At 33.5% G+C, this 19,203-nt stretch overlaps 1 protein-coding gene across 3 annotated transcripts in view; it reads left to right on the top strand.

The window, feature by feature from the left end:
• Positions 1-19,203, top strand: part of ptbp3 (polypyrimidine tract binding protein 3) — a 120,256-nt gene that overhangs the window by 34,928 nt on the left and 66,125 nt on the right. Inside the window, exon 1 of one of the 3 annotated variants that reach the window (XM_087270243.1) lies at positions 2,715-2,872. The exons of the other annotated variants lie outside the window; for them this stretch is intronic. The gene's annotated coding sequence lies outside the window, so the exon portion shown is untranslated. Of the gene's footprint in view, positions 1-2,714; positions 2,873-19,203 lie in introns of those variants that run through there. 3 annotated transcript variants of the gene reach the window in all.

Genomic DNA, 19,203 nt, shown 5'->3' with positions numbered 1-19,203 from the left:
TGTCTATAGAGCAAGATTGTGAGTGGTGGTGCAATCAACCACAACGTTTCCATTACTGACTAATATACTGCTAGAATGCTTCCTTTTTAATAAGTGAAGCTAAATGCTAAAACAGAAAAAGGAGCAGTTTTTACATACGACATAGTGGCATTTCATGATTGCAAGTGTAGGCTTAATCCATTACAGCACCAAGAACTGTGATTTTTATATTTCCTAATGTGTATACATTACAAAAACGCACATCATATTACATCAATTACAATTAAAAAGTTGTTGGTGAAGATTTTTGCTTTTTATTAGGAGTAAATTCTTAATCTTAACTTTACATGCTACAAATGTTTTATATTAACTTATACATGCTGCAAAAAGAATGATTTAATTTTATTACAGTCAATTTTATGGTAATACAGTATATTATCAATTAAACTTAAGCAATTCTCACCAAAAAGCTTGAATACATAGTGGGCTCTATTTTAACGATCTTGGCTCAAAGTCTAAATCGCTTGGCGCATTAAGACTGTTTCCGAATCGACTTTTGCTATTTTAAGGACGGAAAAATACACTCTGTGCCCTGTGCCCTTATGGGTGTGTTTTGAACATAATGTGGATAAAGCCAATTGTCAGTTGCGTCATGTCATGGCGCATTTGCCATTTAAATGGTGGACTTTGTAAGGGGAAAACCGGAATGCTTTACTTGAGAGAAAACAGTTAAAAAGACCATCTACAGTGCGAGCATTAAGAACGAGCCTCCTCTTTTCGGCCTCTTTACTTTCTTTTTACTTTACTTTTACTCTTCTTTACTCCTTTACTTTCGTAGTGTTTACTTCACAGTGTTGAACGCACTACACTGAAGACATTTATTAGCCTACATATTAACTTTAGTTTGTAAAGCACAAAGATTTCTTTCTAAACTATTTCAAAATTCAGTTCTGATTTACAGCAAATGAACAAATGAACAGTAATAACGAAGTGAGGTCAAAAAACTTTTTAGCAAAAAAAGTTAGGAAACGTCCTATTCATATGCCCCATATGGTGATGCATACATCTCAAATCCGACAGAAGGACAAATCTAAACTTGTTTTTTTAAGATAAATATAAATATGCATATAATAAATAATGCTACTAGTAATAATAACATTATACAAATGTAAATTGTCATGAATAAACTGAAAAAGCCCCCCAAGTTGAGCCATGGAGCCAGTGTTTTTTATATTTATGTAGAAAATAAATTTGTTTTGTAACATTTCAATCCTTTAATTGTTTTCATATGTAAAGATATTTGTGTATTGCTGTACATCCTGCAATGTGTAAGCATTTGGCACAAAAAAATGCACTCTGTGCTGGACTTTAGACCAGCTTTTATAGACCATGAGTCCACAAAGTGGAGCAAATGGATTTGCTATTTAAACGATTTGGCACAAAACGTGAAAATTACTGTTGCGCTGGTCTGAAAGTAGCAACAAATTGTGCCAAACAAAACTTGTGCCTTATTGCGCCGGCCGCCGGGTATATGATAGTGCCCAATATGACTATAAAGATTCTATTGACCTTATTCCTCAATGCGGAAATGCGCTTGTTTTTGCGATTGATTTAGAACTTCCAATTCGGCCTATGGGGGAAATGACTAGGAATAATAAACAGCAGAAAATGGTCAAACTACTTGCTCTACAAACAAGCGCTTGCATGACTACAGACATAATATAATAAATATCAGTTTGCAACATTAAGCAGCAAAACAAGCTGTTTTTTGTCTAAACATGAATGGAAGTGAATGAGACCGGAAGTCTTGAGCCAAAAAGATTGAAATGGTTGCGCCCATTCGTACACAGAGAATAGCCTTCTCTTATAAAAAGAAAAGCGATTATTTCAGTTAAACCATGACAACCACTTATCAGCCATGGTTTTACTGGTTATACAAATTGTAAATTATAATCCAAAAACAGTTACTACATTTTACTTTGATTAAACAATGATTCATTTAAGGATATTTTATGTGAATGTTCAAGACGGATCATAACAGAAAACTAAACCTATTCTGTTTTTACAAATTTCTATGTTTATGATTGCGGTAATAAATCAAAGCGCTATTGTGACATATACTATTAAGTATAGTGTCCAACAGCATGACACCGGAAGTCTTGCACATTCGATTTAATAATGGCTCGCCATTTCTGCCTTGTATTAAATAATAATTCGAGAATAGCATTATGTAATCACTTCTGAATCCAGTCACCGTCTATCATAGTGGTGCGATGACAAGCACACGCATTCATCAGCGTTGATAATAACGGCGATATTTGTTGTCGTTTAGTTTAATGCACGGTGTCAGTCAGATAGCGAACACGAAACCACAGGACAGCTGTTTCCCGCGCGCACTCCCGCTGTTTCTAGGGAAACTGCTCGTCAACCTGTTGCTCTCCGTCTCTTCTTCCTCCTCTTTCCCGTTATGATGCTATCACCCTCTCCTTTCTCTCAACGGCGGTATGAGGTTTCACTTTACGACACTCACTTGTTTACTTTCGTGTAATATTATGCGCACTCGCCCGTTTTCGTTTTTTTCACACTTTACATCCCCGCTCGCAAACAGGCAGCGTCCCGTTTTACAGTACTACGTGCACGCGCATATCCTGTCTCACACGCGCTCGCACTCGTGCTCGTTCCCGTTCCTCGGTTCATTTTCCCTTCTCTCCTTCTGTCTGTCTCTTGAGCTCCGTCTGTTTCACTCTTTCCCTCATCCCACATGGACTTCTCTCACACTCCTCCTCATAAAACTCTATATCATTCTCTTTCTTTATCCGTCTGTCTGTCCTTTTATTCTTCTTCGTCGCTTATGAACACAGGAATATTCTGACATGCTGGAGATGAGTTTAAGGTACAGTTTTGCTGGTGTAGTTTTATTTTTGAACTTATTTTAAGTAGTCGTGGTGAAAATGGTGTGTGGAATTGCTTGAATGAAAGTGTTGAGTGTATAAATGGCATAAACAAGTTGTTATATCTTGTAAGTTTGCTTAAGCATGATATTTACATTTAATGCAGTGCACCTTTCATTATTTCCAAATGTTTAAGTGTGTGACAATCTAATACACTTGTGAAGACATTGATAAACAGTAACTATCTATCTATCTATCTATCTATCTATCTATCTATCTATCTATCTATCTATCTATCTATCTATCTATCTATCTATCTATCTATCTATCTATCATTTTAACCTTTATTTTTAACCTTATTGTACATTTAAAATTGAATTTGTCACACTATTAGGAAATAATGTTGACTGAAGTTACAGATTGTCAGTTTGTGTTTTTAGACTTTGCAAAATTTGCAAACATTATTGAGTATTTTTATTTATTTCACAGTAATGCTTATTTTGCCATTTTTTTACACATGTGGTTTTCATGACCTATAAATAGACTACATGGATTTTTTGTCTGTAAATATTAATTTTACACTATTTAAAAAGTGCTGACTGTCTAAATATAGCAATTCATATATTATCTCTTTGTTTTGGAGAATGTTTGTTTTTTTGTATTTGATATGATGATGATAAAAGATTAACAAATTAACTGCATATTTACACAATTGCAAACAAAGTAATATTTTTGCAGATGTCACATAATAGCATGGTCTAAACATATAAAAAAATACACATTAATTTTGCATTACCTAGAAATTGACTACATTGAAGCATTTTTACCTCTAAAATTTAGTCACAAAAATGTAAAACATAAAAGCTTGTTGGATATTTAAAATTAGACAGTACACTCTTTTTGATTGACAATTTTTGTAACAGTTGAATATAATAATTGACATTTATGTGACATTTTACTATTTTGCTTTGGTAAATGCTTTTTAATATTTAATATTGACAATGATAATATAAATACATAAATATAGATCTCACCGTATAACAGGGAAGTTTGACATGTTTTTTTTTTGCAATATATATTTACAAATTCACAGATAATGTTAAAGCCATTTACGTTCAACCCTTTAATGTTTGCCTAATAGGACATTTATTAGTATATATATATATATATATATATATATATATATATATATATATATATATATATATATATATATATATATAATAGGACTTTTAGCTTGACATGTAATAAATGATTTTTATAGTCATCTAAAAAATTGTATATGTATATATGCAGTTTTTATTATTTTCAGAACATAGTCAGATCTAGCCCTGTCACAATAATAAATATATTGACTTATCGTGCAATACTTGGAGATCACCTCAATAAATTTTGCCATTGGTGTGTATATATTTATAAATTCACAAATAATGTTAAAGGCATTTATGTTTTACCCATTTGGTTCTTCCTCACCGGTGTCAAAGTTTATAGTTGGATATTTACCTAATACGATATTTAATAGCATATAGTAGGACATTTACCTTTTTAACATTAAATTATAGACTCTAAATAATGAAAAGTATGTTAATGGCTATTTGCAATATTATGCTGTTATATATTCATTATATAATCAGTGGCATTAAATGACCTCAAAATGACAATAGTATTGCTTATCGCAATAAATTCTATGACTATATCGCACAACTAAAATTCCATATGACAGACCTAGTCACATAATTAAACAAACACACTTTCACCCAATACATCTATCCTTGATGCACACATTTGTATGCGCATATTATGCATCAGTAATGAGACCGAATTCTGAAATTGCTGATGGCAGTTAGAGATTTTTAATAAGTGAGCAGTTTGTACTGATTAAAAGTAGCTTTAATGCTTTGCACCATGAACTCCATCTGTTGATGAAAGTCTCTGTTGAATTCAGCCCTACAATTTCATATGGTTCCAGTGTACATATACAGCAGCATTATATAAAAATGTATGTTTACAAGCATTAATATGTTAGGATATTGTTGCAGTTAACAGCAATCTGTCCTATACTATGTAAGGGTACATTCAACAAGCTGCCTTCTGAACACACTGCACCTGCTTTTGTGTATATAGGAAGATTATTAAGAGGCTGCTCTTTAGATTGGAAAAAAAAATTTTTTGGCAATAATTTGTCTTGTCTTTGTAGGTCAGATATGTGCGACAAGCATTGCTGTGTTTGTCTTGATCTTTAATTATGAAAGATTCACAACTGTGTGCTCTGTGGTAAACAAACCCAAATAAATGAGACAGTTCACATTTGATTTCGGTCTTGCGAATACGTCATTATTTAGAGCAGTACACAAAGAAGTAAATTAGCAAAAACGCGTCCTGACACGCCCTGAAAGCGTTTGCGCCCTGCGTTTTGCGCTCTGCGCATGGACCGTCAAAATAGAGCCCTATGTGTCTCGTAAATTATTTGCGTTTTCACAAATGCATTTTCTCCCTACAAACCCAAATGCTCACAAATAGGTCATTATGTGACGTAGTTTGCAAAGGAATTAAACAGTTATTGTTTACATCAATGATATGCGTCATGTAATTTTTATATTGGGATATTACTATGTAATATTTCGTTAAACTCCAACTAAATGACATAAGCTTTTAACACATCATAGACATTGTAGAGTAAACACCTGCCTTTTCACATTATCCAGAATTTATCATTATTATTATCTTTTTGATATTCGATTTTGAGAAGAAAATAACACATTCACTGTAATACACACTGTTGGCACACATAGACGCACACATGCACAGTTGCCAGTGTGTACAACCGTGACAGTGCTGTTGACACATTGCATATTAGTCATTACATTTAATCATTAAGTGCTTTTGTTAAGATGAGACACTGCAGGCAAATCTGTCTGGAGATTTTTGGCTTTTCATAAAATGTAGCTTTTCACTTGTAAGTGTTTGTGTTAATTTATAACACTTTATCAATTCATGTCTATAGATTTCAATTACACTACATGTTTTAAAAGGCTCTTTTCTCAAAATTAGTTATTTTTTTCTCCTCTGAGATATCTAGATCAGTCATAAATTCAGTTTTCATATTTATGTTCGGAAATTTTTCTGCAGTTGGATTTTCTCATGTTTATTAGCCTGGTAGTTTCAAACAGTTTATTTCTACACATTTTAATGGCTTTTGTTTTCTTAATTTTGTAATTAAAAAATCCCTAAATTCCCTCTGTAAACAACGGTGGACCAATAAGCGAGACAAGCAGCTGCTCAGGGCCATGGGGGAATTAGGTGGCCCCGAACAATGTCAAAAAACCTATATTAACCATTTTATAAATTTTCTACCATATGTTGTAAAATCTGTCTATAACCAATATGATTTAAACGTTATTACTTCTTTTCAAAACCAGGGACTCCCATGAATAATGTAACGTTACTTTCGTGATGCAAATGCAAATACTAATTACAAATATGGCTAATTAACTGTAGTTGGTTTGTGAGCTTGTTTTTTTTTTGTTTTTTTTTTTGTTTCTGACGGCATGATAACCTTGATAAAAAATACCACGGTTTCACTGTATTAAGATTACTGCTCTAAAATAAGTTATTTTTTAATGTCTGGGTAAAACAAACAAGAAAAAAAAATTTTCCCCATTGACCACAATTTATTTTATTTTCAGCAGCATAATATAATAATTTGAAACAGTAAACACATCAGGCTAAATCATTAAAATAAATCATTAAACTCTGCTCTCTTCATTAGTTTCAAAAAACACATATTTCTTTACAACAACCACAAAAAATACATTAAAAAAACTTATTTATACCATGGGAACAGTATAAAAGTTTAGCTGTATTAAAACCTTGACTTTTTCAAACCGCAGTAAACCTTGAAACTGGTTTTCGTCCCATGCCTAGTTCCACTTAATATAAATGTTTTATACATATTATTCATTTATAACTTTTTTTTTTGTTTGTTTTTTAGACATTCAAACACAACAACTTGCAAATTTGGTCTAACAAACATTCACAACACAATTGTCAATAAAACATGCAATATACAATTAATACAATGAGAAGTTTAGTAATAATAGATTAATACAATAATTAAAAAAATAATAGTAATAAATTAAAATACAGACCTTTTGTTTTAATATAAGTCCTAATCCTCCTTAATTCAATTGAACTATTCTTGCAGAATTTATCATTTAAAATAATCAATGAAAGGTTGTCAGATTTTTTTGTGCATATTTAACCAAAGAATGCCTCATTTGCATATTTAAACATACTAATATTTTAACCCTTATCTCATTCACTTTTAATGTTATTTCCTCAAATGATCAATAATCAATTCCTTTAATTGACCCTTTCATTTGCTGTTTAGGCCTACATTTTAAATGTCATTAGCTCAAGTCGTGCATTATTAAGGATAAAGATTAGTTGATCAGTCGTTTAAACGACAATCAATCATGGAAATTTGCAGAAACTGACGTCCCTGGTTGAAATGGATAATAATTTGATTTTAGGTAAAAGGCGTTTGTAGTTGTTTAAAGGTCTGCTTTCAGATGCATGACTAGACGATGATAATAAAATAGCGAGAGGGTAAAAGAGGTGAATGCAGTTCCTCAGACAGACTAAACACATGTTCACACACTCGATGTGCTCAGCAGGACCCTCGAAGATAAAAAGCAGACGTCAAGAATTAATGCTCCTCCATCACCGTCTGAGAGAGTCAATCAGAGGAAATGATTTGATATGACGGCAGATGAAGGACGCAGTTTGTTCAAAGAGTTTCGACTCGAAGCTCCACGTTCCTTTGATGTATTACACGTATACTCCACAAATCCATTTCATAATCAGTGTTTGAGGCCAAACATTGTTTAAAAAGGGAGAAAAGGGCTATTGATATAAGCAAAGCAAACTGTTATTTAGTGTTTAATATTTATTATTGTTAGTAATTTAATTTGAATATTAAAATTTTTATTAACTATGTGTGTAAATGCTTATATATTTATAAATATATTCATATATGGCATCAATTTGTCCTATACCAAGTGTTCATTAGGACATATTCAACAAACTGCTATCTGAACACACTGTTGTACCTGCTTTTATAGTAGACTATATTACTATAATGCCGCTGTTTACGTTGCAAAAAAAATATTTTGGCTATGTTTTGACTCGTTATTGTAGGTTGAAAATGTGCAACAAGCATTGCTGGGTTTGTCTTGATCTTTAATCATGAAAGATTCACAAGCATGTGCTCTCTCTCTCTGTGGTAAACAAGCTCAAATGCGCCTGTTCACGTTTGTTTATACGCCAGTGAATACGTCATATTCCAATGTAGTACACAAAGAAGGAATTTGCATTTTTGTGTGAATTGGTGAGTTAATACAGTGAGCTTTCGGATAAAACTAGCTCAATATCATTTACATCAGCTATACGCATCGCTGCATGTTATATAGCGATATCTCGATATTACGATGTATTTTTATTATCAGTTTGCTTTGAAGAATGTTTTATTTTTATTTAATATTGACTATAACAGAAAACTTCAATCAATGATAACCAAGCATATTTAGATATTTGCACATTTTTGATTTGTGCAATTTCACATTATATGTTTTTACAGACACGATGTTGTGGAACAGCCTTAATGTTTTTTTTGCGCAATAATTTTTCATGACCCAGAAAAACGATACTTGGCTTGTTGTTGCTAACTGAAATTCTATGCTCTAATGAATCATTTGAGATCATAGATGTTGACAATCAATCAAGAATTGATTAATTGATAATAATCTATTAAATAGATTGTGTTATTTAAATATTAAACTTGTAAATGGCTGAGCCATATATAATTTATTTACTTATCGATATTTATTGACCGAACACCATTGTCAATAAAGATAAATAATACAAAAAAAAAAAACCTTTGGTTTGAAGTTTCGGTATGAAGTTTATAGTTTTATTAAAATGTGGCCTTACATAGGACATGCGCACATTTTCCTGGACCAAGTTGAAAAATATTCGAAAAACTGAGATTTATGCATCTGCTTCACACTTTTCATGGAATATACACGTTTCAGTCATATTGGTAGACTAATTAACTCAGACAAAAACAGCGTGTCCAAACACTGCAGTGCTTTTTACTTTTCTTTATAAACTTGTATTGAACCTGCTGCAATGGTTGGTCCTTTGTCATTCTCTGAAAAAACGGTTAATGGTGAGGGAAACCACGCACTCCCATTTTTCATTTCAGCTCAGAATTGACCCTTTTCACAAGCCTGTTATGACGCATTAAATCCTAAATCTTAAATCCTTGAAAGTTTTTAATATTTAGATTTTTTTTAAACGTATGACCATTTATATTTGTATATGTATGTAGTATATCACATTTGCTTAAAATTACAAAAACCGATTTACCGCTTGTGCGAGGCATTTCTAATGCAGCGTCTATGGGGCAGGACAGTAAATTTGATGTTATTCTTCCCTCTGGCTGCCATCATCAGTCTCTCTATTTTTCCCTTTTTTGAAAGTCTTGATAACATCATTGTGGTGTTTTTCTTTTATTATTTCAGCAAATAAGATTTTTAAAAATATTAGTTGTATTCTCCCATTCACTGCGCTCTAAGTTTTCCCAACTATGACGACTTCTTATACTAAGAAACCCGGAAATGTAAAAAGGGTATATAACAACACACGTGAAAATAAGTGCCGTAGCTAGCAGCATTGGAGCGATTGTAAATAAAAAAAGATGTAAGGATGTCACCAGAGTGTTTTTTTGGTTTCATCCCAGCCACTAGCACCCCATCTCCATGTAGTCATCCAACTTCACAATAACAGCTTATGTATATATAAACTAAGCATGTTTATTTAAGGAACAAAATGTCTGTCTTCACACATACGCAAACACACAAATGACTTCATGGGCATCTATGGTGCAAAATCTACTTTTGGACGCTGTTTGTACAGAACTATGTATAGTGTGTCCACAGTCATTTTAGAGTGATATAAACACAACAAGTGGGTGGGGAAAACAGTGAGTGGGGAGAACCAGCTCATTTGCATTTAAAGGCACAGGCTTTGTATTTAAAGGCACTGTGCATATTCCTCATTGTATAATAAATAATATGATGGGTATTTTAAGCTAAAACTTTACAGACACATTCTGCAGACACCAGAGACTTATCTTGTAAAAGGGGTATAATAGAGGCCCTTTAAAGAAATTCTGTCAGACTTTGCCAACAATTAAGGACAACTTTTGTCTTATAGATGATTAGTCACATTAACTGGAAAACAAGACCCAAAACAAATTATGAAGTGCACACTTGAGCTGCTTGCTGCATCAAAACATGCAGGTTTAAACGCATTTATATTCTGCTCTGCATTCTGCTGTTATTCAATCACAGTTATTTGCCTTGCTCCGTCAATAACACCCTAAATTCTTCAACTGTGAGATATCGTTGCGCAAAATTTGAAGCCTGCCCCTGCACGCACGTTACGCGAATCCAATAACTGGAATAACAAGAGCCATCAAAGAAACATCAAATGGCTGAGGAACTATTCACACGTTGCATAATATCTCCGTCAGGAAGGAGATGGCCTGTTGTCTGTCTAACGCCTTTGATATTTGTCTCAAAAATCGCTCATACTGTAGGAGAAAAAGCGTCACTCATTCACTTCCCTTTAAGCCCAAGCTGAGAGGCCAGACTCGAGCTTGTTTTGAGGGAAGATTGATAAAAACTAAAGATCATTTCAGCTTGGCAAACATCCAGACAGCCTGTTCCCTGCTTCAGCAGAGAGCTCTCGGCCACAAATTCACTCTTCAATTCCTCAATTTGGTCTGATGGAAAATGTTATTGTCTGGCAATGCCCGTGGTAACAGGGCAATTTGGCACAGCAACATGTTGTGGTGAAGTCTAGTGCAAGCGGACGGCTCCGGTCTTGAGGATATTGATTTGTCCGCCGTCAGCTGTGTAATATTTGTGACCTTCCAGGGAAGCTGTAGTTTTTCTTCCAGGCAGGTATTTACAGCCGTTCGCAAGATCTGTTGCAGACAGACAGATGCGTGTAAACGGACGTTGTTTATAGATGCGCTCGGCGCGCTATGTTTAGCTAATTGCATTATAAACGCTAGGTTCGTGTTGCGAGTTTTAGCTGTAATTTTAGGCTGTGAGGGCCGATTTCTCCTCCGTGGTGGCATCGTTGGTACTGAATATTACATAAGGAGAAACCACCCTTTGAAAACACCCCCCTCCTGTTTCCATGGTTATTCGCTTTGCTGCTTTCAACATCAAAAAAACAGCAAGCGAGTGTCCCACAGCACCCATTGGATCAATAGCGCCGGGCCAATTTTGGGTTTTATTCACCCAATTTGAAATGATTTTCCTTAATAGTGAGGGAATGGTTTTTGTTCTGCTGTGCTTTAAGAATAAAGTGATTGCATTGTCTTGCATGAGAAAAGTTTGTTAAAAATGCTATTCATCTGAAAATGTCCAACAGAGATGTTTTGAAGAACGTATGCATGCTTGTAAATGCAGTTCAATTTACTAGAACTTCTATGTTAAGCTGCTTTGACACAATCTACATTGTAAAAGTGCTATATAAATAAACATGAATTGAATTTAATTAAATTTAAAAAACAGATTCAATAAATTTGTATCATTAAGACAAATTAAAAAAGTAACTAATTTATTTAATTGAAAAAAATAAAAGTACTTGTGTGTATTGTAGTACTTGCTTGTAGGGCTGAGCGATTTGGCCTAAAATTAAAATCTCAATTAATTGAACATTTTAACTCTATTACGATTAATGAACTATTATTTTATTTATTTATTAATTTGCCCTCATAGTTCACTGACAAGTTTTGTACAGTAAAAATGCTCACATATTACAAGTGAGAGATTTTTGAATGAAGGGTGCATTACTTGATCATTTCCATTACTAATAATTTATTGTAATGGAAAGATATGCGGCATCTCTGATGCAGCTTCCGATCATCATCAGTGTAGTGCAAATGTGCAACGTGTAGTTACATTTTTGTTTAAAAGGTGCGCAGGTATGCGACCGTGCGAAGGCTGCACCGGACCATACCTGTGCATACCCAAAAGTGATAGAAAAAATTGACTTGGAAAAATGTTATCAATTATAGGTTCTGAATTTTGATTTCGGTTACTTTTCGATTAATTGCCCAGCCCTACTTGCTTGTAAAAAAAAAAGTCTCAAATCATTCAATTTTAAACAGATGAAACGGTTTCAGAGTTAAAAAAGTACCTTCTTAACTTAAAAAAGTTATTTATTATTTTTATTTCAAATATCTGCTTTCTTCCCAACAAAATCATCCCAAGGACTCAGATAAATGATCGTAGATTTTTTCCATACTACTAAATAAAGTTGAAAAGTGCTGTATGTAGTTTTTGACTCTTAAAGCATAAAAATACCATAATATGTTTGCATATTTTTAGTAAACATGATAAGTGAACATGCTTGTTTATCTGAAAAGCAATGCTGAACTGAGATATTCTGCTTTGAAAATGTGTGTTACATGCCGCAACGCTTTTTTTTTTTGGTCATTTAACCCGTCCACTGTCTTATTAGACAAATATATTACAGCATCAAGTTTGCCGTGTTGGAAAACTTTGCATTTCATTCAGTCAGAAAGGCTTTCAAAGCATGCGTTCGTAACTGAAATGCAGTGGACAGTAAAGACTCCAAAATGAGACGCAGAATCAGAGTTCCACATGAGGTGGTTATTCATTCAATCATTCTTTCATTTTCTTTTTGGCTTAGTCCCTTTATTAATCTGGGGTCGTCACAGTGGAATAAACCACAGAGGTGGTTTTTAATGGGCAAATAATATAAATATTACGAACATAAACATTAGGTTAGTAGGTTACATTGTAACCCTGTGTATTAACAAGATTTGCAGGGATAAGCAATTTGGCTGTTTGTATCAGACGAAACATGACAGAAATTTAAATACAGCCATTCAGAAGCACAGAATATGCACTCACTCAAGAAATGGTAACGTTTAAAACCCAATTAATACATATTAAACCTGTTTAACATTATTAAATGTGCATGCTGAATCACTGTTGGCTTGCACAGAGTCACAGTTCTAAAGGTCATTTCAATCGCTTTATTTTATTTTCAAGATGTGAGGTGAACTATCTGCTGCTGCTTTCAGTAGTATGGCAATAAATGTCATGTAAAATGGCATTCAAACTCACATTATTAGCATTTAACACTGAATAAAGCACAAGAGGTGTACCTGAGGTCATCATGTCATCAGGTTTTTTGTTGTTGAGCTTCAAAAATAGAAACACTTTCTAAAATATAAATTTCAGGTATTGTTTAGGACAAAAACGTTTAATATGAAAACATTTCTTCTATTGTGTGCCATTGCTTTTATTTAGAACTCGATATAAATCAGCAATTAAGCTCAATAACCTCCAAACCACACTCCTGTTGGTCCTCAATCTGGCAACCTGCGCTTGCATGTGTTTTGATCCAGGAATGCAATAGCCAGTTCAACCACTGGGTGTCAAACTTACATGCTACACTTTGAAGTAAAAACTATCACTCCACCTGTGAAATTTAGGTTACTTTCCAAGTGGTGCACCAGAGAAGTTAAAACATAATAAATAATTTCTTTTGTATTTGCAATAATGAAAGTACATAATAATTTTCTAGTTATTTTTAGCTGCAAGATACAAGTATTCAGCTTACTCTGCAAATTAAATGTTTAACTAGGCTAATTAGGTTAACTAAATGTGGTTAATTAGGCAAATAATTTTTTAATTAAGCCATTCGAACCCAAAATAAAGATATAATTTAATATATTATAGAAAATACTGTGAAAATGAGGAAATATTTACAAAAATGTCACAGGAGGGCTATTATAATTTTGACTTTACTTGATAAACAAATCTTCACAAAAAACTAATTTCAAAATGTCTGTTTTTCCCAGTATCACATGGCACTACTTTGCATGTGGTATGTTCAAAACACAGCTTTTCAGGATGCGTCTCTTCAGTTTGACACCAGTGACTCCAAATGACATTTGCATTTGTCTTATAACCAGACATGTCACACCAAGTGGAAGTGAGGCTGTGTAAACGACAGAACAGTCATTTTTAGCTGATCTGTTCCTTTAAGAATAGCTCTTGTGTTTGTTTTCAGTCTACACCCTGTTTACTCAGTAACACCCTGATGCTGTGTGTCAAAACAATAGCTTGTCCACAATCATTTAAAAAAAAAAAAAAAGTCCTGGCGATAACCTCCAGCGATTGTGCTCTCTAGATTAATGAAGGGTGAAAATTGCGCTTTTACATTATTAACTTCTGCAACCCTGACAACCTGATTTCATTTTCTCTGCCCCTGTTAATTACAGAATATCCCCCAGCCAGGCTATAAAATGATCAAACCATTATTAACCATCTTTTAAAGCCTCGTCTTTTTTTCCGCTCCATTTAAAAAAAATAAATAAAAAGTTTTCATTAACCGAGGAAATTTATTTTTATTTCGGATGCATTAAGCAACAAGTAGCTGTGGCTTTTTTGTTTGTTGCTACGGAAATAACGTCTCCCCTATTACGGAAACCAGTCACACCTGTGGATTTTCATTTGCATTCGCAGCCAATAAAGCTTTTGTTTAGTGAAAGCTATGAGAGATAAAGAAGAAAGACGCATCAAAATTAATTAATCGACATATAAACAACTGGAGAAAAACAAACAAGACAGCTTGAAGTGATTGTTTACTGTGAATCTCATCAACACGTTGTCTATAACTCACGCTTTACCTTAAAAATAGTGCTAAAAGAGCTTATTATTAGTATTGGTTTTCAGATTAGATCTGTTATTGACTTATTTTCAGTGACAGTGAAGCTCATTATTGCTCCATACTCTCATTAGCAGGCTTTTATTTTTAGGTTTATTCCTAATGCTGATTCTCATTACTGTAATACCAGGGCCGGCCATTAAGGATGGCAAAGTGCCCGTGTGAAAATGTTTTGGGGCCAGTTGACAGAGCGGTCACTTGATGTGGTTTGCTCCATTCACTGCAAGAGTGATTGTTATTAACATAATGAAACAATAGCAGCGTGCATGTGAAATGGTTTATTTTACTCTGTTTGTAATGAAAGTGCACTGCAGTTTTGAGGACTTACTTTAAATTGTCAAGCTTTTTTTTAAGATGGGTGGAGTCTGATTGATTGTGGTTGTTGATGTTTGGTTATAAAGACTGCTGGGTTCCACACAATTTTTCTTCATGCTGTTTCAACACAAATTAATTAAGTTAATAATCTTTTAACAAATTTAAGTTGATTGAACATAAAACAATTATGTTGTCCCAACAAAAGTGAGTTTCAGTGGTTTGAAACAGCAAGATTATTTTTTGAGTGTGTATAAACTAATAAAAAATTTTTTTTTTAAATATTGTGTTAGTCTGTGCTGGAAAAGGGAAGGTATATTGGGCACTTTTATTTTTTATTTTTTGCATTATATCTTTCTAAGAGTGAACAGGCCTTACTTATAGATCTTAAATTAGCTGATGTACATTTTTTGCCATTTTTTTGTGTGTGGCTTTTATTATTCTCACAAAATTTCAGTGATTATTTCAAAAGTTGTTGTAAGAGTTGTGCTTTTTTATGCTTGATATGGTGTCGTTTGTTATGGTTGTTGTTAAACTTTAGTTCTTGTTATCAGGCATGTGCACAGGTAGGGCTCAACCTTTGCAGAGCACATGCCCTTTTTTCTCTTGGATAAAAAATGCCCCTCAAAAATGAATGAAAGTGCCCCTCCGCGCTTCAATTCATGATCGTCTTCCTTCAAAATAACATTTTGCATTATCAGATTTTTTTCTTGCTACAATTTTCCAACATTTTTCAAAATATCTTTTTTGTGTGTGTTCAGCAGAAGAAATAAATTAAAAAATGTTATCAGTAGACGATTATGATGAAGTCTCATTTTAAATTTCTTTCTAAACTTGTGTTGTGGATTCAGATTTAACAAGTGACATCAGTTTACATGCATGCCGTTCCCATGTTTATTAGATCCGTGTTACAAAATGTGATTTGTAATGTTGAAATAATATAGTCTGTAGAAATAATTAAGTATAAATCTCACATTTATTGATTTTCATGTTCTGTGTACCTGATAATGATGTTTATGATAATTGAACAGAATTAAAATGACTATTAAAACATAATAATTGTAACTAGTATCAAATTCAGTAGTTTTTATTGCCAAAAGAAGCTTTGCCCTGGCAAAAGCTGTTAATAAATCTGGCTCTGGACTGTTGTTTTGTGAATATTTTTGAATTCTGCCGATGTATATATAGAGTATCACCAAGATGAAATTATCCAGACAGCTGACGTAGATGACATTAAAGTAATGAGTTTTTTGCCTCACGGTAATGACTGCTAGAGGGAAATGTGCCTAATTGTCATAAAAATAATGGGAAACAATAATGCAACAGATCTTAATGGTGCTGAAAATGGCTTCATTTTCCTAATGCAAAAATATGATTCATTATGTCTTTTATTTGATTTGAGGCTGAAGTGTGACCTGAACACAGGTCTTTGAGTTTCTGTATTTGCAAGCATCCTTGATGCACAAAAGGAGCTCTATTTACAGCTGAACTCAAATTTTTTCTTTTTCAAATATTTCCCAGATGATGTTTAACGGAGGATGGAATTTTTCACAGGATTTCCTGTTATATTTTTCTTATATATATATATATATATATATATATATATATATATATATATATATATATATATATATATATATATATATATATATATATATATATATATAAATTGTCTACAGAACAAAACACTATTTTTTTTTTACTTGATTTATAGAAGTTTTAATGAAAACATAACACCGCATAGTGTACATCATGTATATATGTAACATATGTATATATATAACAGAATTATCTCAGTGTTATTACCTGATACCAACTAGAACATGCACCAAAACACTAGCAAACAATACAGCAATTATACAGCACCATCAAAAAAATATCTCAGCCAGTCTAATGGAATAAGGAACAAGATATGAAATTGTAAAAACATGTAAAAAGGAATGAGAAAATATATATATATATATAAAGAAAATTCCCTATACATCTGTGAAGGGGCCCCAAACATCGTTTGTTTGCCAAAAAGAGAAACATGACCTTTTCAGCTTGAGGGCAGAAACCATTTCAACAAACTAATCATTTATTCATTTTCTAAATAGACTAAGTCCCTTTATTAATCTGGGGTCACCACAGCAGAATGAACCACCAACTTATCTAGCACGTTTTTACACAGTGGATGCCCTTCCAGCTGCAACCCATCACTGGGAAACATCCATTCACTCTCATTCACACTCATACACTATGGACAATTTAACTTACCCAATTCACCCATAGCGCATGTCTTTGGACTTGTAAAGGAAACCGAAGCACCCGGAGTAAACCCATGCGAATGCGGGGAGAACATGCAAACTCTCCACAGAAATGCCAATGGACCCAACTGAGGCTTGAACCAGCGACCTTCTTGCTGTGAGTCGACAGCACTACCTACTGGGCCGCCGCGTCACCTTCTACAAACCACTCTTATTTAATTACTTGCCTATGATTACCCTAATTTACCTAATTAAGCTAGTTAAAGATCCCATGAAATTAAAATAAAGTTTTGTTTTTGTTTTTTGTTTTCTTCTAACATTTGTTTAAAGATTTACAGATTTTATTTATTTAAGGAAAGACAGAACAGTGGTATAGTTGTCTCATGTCATCATATACCACAATATAGCCATCTATTATACAATCGTCCACCGTCAAGTATTTCAAGTCTTTTGTGAAGGGGAAAATTAACAAAAAATAAAAGTCTTTTAAGAGACATTGTCCAAAAACTCCCATAAAGGATTCAGAAATATGTCATAAGTCATAAGTCAGCTTTTCTATGGTTAAGAAAATGGCAATCTGATTTATTCACATATTGACCGAGGGATTGAGAAGACCACAACATACATTTTCTTGCTAGATATGTACAAAAGTGTAACACAGATTCTAGTCCATGACTAAAATTTAGAGCAGTTTTACAATTCAGAAGATAAATAACTGGAGATAGGGCAAAAGGTTTACCAATAATCTTCTGAATCAAGCAAGATTTTTAGATGTAAGTATTGTTCGATTTTTAAAATACCTATATGGTATGTGCTCTAAAACAGTGACAAAATTTGCGTTTAGAACATATCAAACTTGTAGCTTCTGCCTAAATAGATTAACAGTTTTGTTCACGTCAACCCATGCTTCAGTTTCTCAACACATCATAACCAATCAAATTCTCTCTAGTATTTGACGTGCCCCGCCCCCTTCAAGACGCTTTTCGATTGCTTTTCATTTGATGCACTCGAGCTCAACCACTTTTATTGGCTGAGCTGTGATAAAACAAAACAATATTGGCTGTTTTTTTTTTAAAGGGGATGAACTACCTGTCTTCGTCTTTCAGTTGAGATTACGTCAAACATCGAATAAAAATGGACATTTCACGGGACTTTTAAGCCTTTTAATGGCACTTTAAGCTTAGTACTAGTATCTTGAAAAAGATCTAATAAAATATTATGTACTATCATCATGGCAAAGATAAAATAATTCAGTGATTAGAAATGAGTTATTAAAACTGTTATGTCAGTTTTATCAGTTAAACAGAAATTAGGGTGAAAAATATACAGGGGGACTATTAATTAGGAGGAATAATAATAATAATTCTAACCGTATATCATGTCAATCCGAATAATTATTTGAAAATTATCTCAAATATTCGGAAAATCTAAGAACTTGCCACTTTATTGAAGGTATTAAAGTCAAAACCATCCATGTCTATAATGTGCACCGCTCCAGTTTTCCTACACGTTTTGAAGCTGATAGGAGAATGCCAATGAAAGCATATAATTGCAATCAGACCTTTCTTTCCATCTCTGCCCTGGAATAATAAAAGACACTCAACTATAACGATGGCAAAATGGAACGCAGAATCTTGTGGCTGGTGCTGACGTGAGCAGACCAGTCCGTATGACCTGCCCTGGTGTTCAGAGAAATGGCGATTATCATACGGGCGCTGAGCATCAGTGTCGTATTTCATCACCCTCAGTCCATCTCAGCACACAAAATGTCACAGGCATCAGAAAAGGGCTTAGCTGTAAAGGGTAAAGAGATTCTATCGTTTTTGTCCCCTTTTTTTTGCATATTCATACTCAGCCTGGCCTCATTTGAATTTCATCAAGCAAAGATAAGCACTGTGTTCTTTCTTGGTTGGCTGAGGTGACAATAACGC

This window comes from Danio rerio, chromosome 10 (assembly GCF_052040795.2).
Source record: "Danio rerio strain M-AB ecotype USA chromosome 10, GRCz13ab, whole genome shotgun sequence".
NCBI lineage: Eukaryota > Metazoa > Chordata > Actinopteri > Cypriniformes > Danionidae > Danio > Danio rerio.
Note: the sequence above shows the minus strand (reverse complement) of the source record. Positions and strands in the feature narration are given on the sequence as shown.